Genomic DNA, 2,500 nt, shown 5'->3' with positions numbered 1-2,500 from the left:
TACCAAGAATGAGTTTTGACTCTATTTTGAAATTCATGATGTAGAGTGATGTCATATGTGTATAATGATGTCATATAAGTATATTGAAGTGATGTGACTTGACTACAATGATGTCATAAAAGTATATATAAAGTAATATGACTTGACTATGATGATGTCATATAAGTATATATGATGTGATGTCATAAAAGTATAATTATGCTACATAAGTGATGTAATATGGGTAAAATAGTCATGTGATGTGATGTACCCATAAAATAGTGATTGTGATTTGACAATAGTAATGGAAATGAACACATTATATCATATGATGATTGATTTGACAATAGTGACTTTCATTGTTACTATTCACATGTGTGTTGGTTGATATGATGTGTGATGTGATAATGTTGAGTTGATTGATATATTTGAACAAACTATTCATGTTTGTTTGTAATGTAAGTATCATATAAACTGTCCCCCCCAATCACCCTGTATTGGGGTCAATCAGCATATTCTCGGTCCCGGTCCCGAACCTCGAAAAAAACACAATATGGAAAATATGGGATGTAAAAAGTGTTTAAAACCCATCCCCCTCTTATTCCCAAGCTTTCCCCATCTTCTGGACTGTTTCAGCAGTTTTTCATATTTTCCCAATTACCGCTTTTTTCCCGTATTTTCCCTTTTTGGGGCCCACAAAAAATATTTTCTGGAAAAATAAAAGTGTCAAAATGTAGATTAATACCCATTCTTTGGATTCCACCAAAAAAAAAGGGGTGTTATTATCACATTTTCACAAGTTTTGACCCATTATTGTGTTACTGTCAGTTGGGTGTTCACTAGGATTTTAACAGAGGTACTATATAAAGCTCTATAGGGGAAGGGTGGCAACTCAATGTTGAATAGCTATAATATAGTTATTCAATGTTGATTCCTTCTCCGGACCGGAGGTAGGTTGTGTGCATTGCCAGACGCTAGGAAGAATGCACACAAAAATCTCACCGGGGGCGAGGCGGAAAATATGACGGTGTCATAGCTTTGAGGCCCGGGAATGTTGACCTGGCCATATGCTTGGAACGATGCAGACGTGACCTCGAATCTATGAAGCCGATATCGTCCGTGTCGCCTTTGACCAATTGTCCCACCGTTGACGTTGTACTTTATGTTAGTTTAGGGTGTTTTCAACTATATTTTCTCGTAACGACTTTTTGTTGTTTCAGGAATCGTAGTTCGGGGATTCACTCGGCGAAGCAGTGGTACAATGCGACAAAAATTCATTGATGGAGAACCTGTGTGAGTCTGGGGATTCCGACTTTTGTTACCATCGGGAAACCTGGGCGAACTAATGGAACACCGTCTGTTGTCTAATTTCGGTTGTCTACATAGGGTATCCGCGAAACGGTGAGGAAGAAGTGTTTAGGGTGGCTTGATGCGGACTATAATCAAATACGAGCGAGGACGAAAGTATTGTTGATTAGTCCAACTCTTGACATTTTGTGGCATGAAATCATCGCAGTAGCGAGTCTAGCCTGAGTTAACGATTGGAAATGTTGTTTTCACGTTTTACGGTGCTAGTTGAGGGATTCCGACGAATTCTTGCAGTCATATTTGTGGTTGTGGGTTGTACGCTTGGGATTCCTTGACATAGCGTTACGGAACACGTGTGAGTAGTGATCGGTTTTTTTGGCTGGCGGGCTCCATGCTTGTGCATCGAACCGCACGCTGATAAACCTCTTCAGTGTTTGCTCCAATGCGGTAAGCCTTGGGCGAGGTATGGTTTTCTGTGTTTTATTCCTAATGACGGTATTGATGTCCATGTAAATCTTTTGTTTCCGCCTGACATCCTTTTGGGTGTTTGGTGGACCTTGTAGCTGGGTCCGTCCTCCAACCTCAACGGCGAAAATCAACCGTTGTTGGTCAGGTGTACGGTCTCTAGTTGTGCCCCGGGATGCAGAATGTTGAGGGGGAATGGGCGTTCATTCGTCACATACCTAATTCAGCGTTTTACGCTAAGCACGAACGACGTCCGTGTACGAGTTGACTCTTCCCGTTAAAAGGGAGAGCTCATGCGTGCCGGTGTCGAACGAGGAGTGCTACCTGGTTGATCCTGCCAGTAGTCATATGCTTGTCTCAAAGATTAAGCCATGCATGTGTAAGTATGAACTAATTCAGACTGTGAAACTGCGAATGGCTCATTAAATCAGTTATAGTTTGTTTGATGGTACCTGCTACTCGGATAACCGTAGTAATTCTAGAGCTAATACGTGCAACAAACCCCGACTTCTGGAAGGGATGCATTTATTAGATAAAAGGTCAACGCGGGCTCTGCCCGTTGCTCTGATGATTCATGATAACTCGACGGATCGCACGGCCTTTGCGCCGGCGACGCATCATTCAAATTTCTGCCCTATCAACTTTCGATGGTAGGATAGTGGCCTACCATGGTGGTGACGGGTGACGGAGAATTAGGGTTCGATTCCGGAGAGGGAGCCTGAGAAACGGCTACCACATCCAAGGAAGG

Source organism: Chenopodium album, unplaced genomic scaffold (genome assembly GCF_948465745.1).
Source record: "Chenopodium album unplaced genomic scaffold, dcCheAlbu1.1 scaffold_74, whole genome shotgun sequence".
Taxonomy (NCBI): Eukaryota; Viridiplantae; Streptophyta; class Magnoliopsida; order Caryophyllales; family Amaranthaceae; genus Chenopodium; species Chenopodium album.
Note: the sequence above shows the minus strand (reverse complement) of the source record.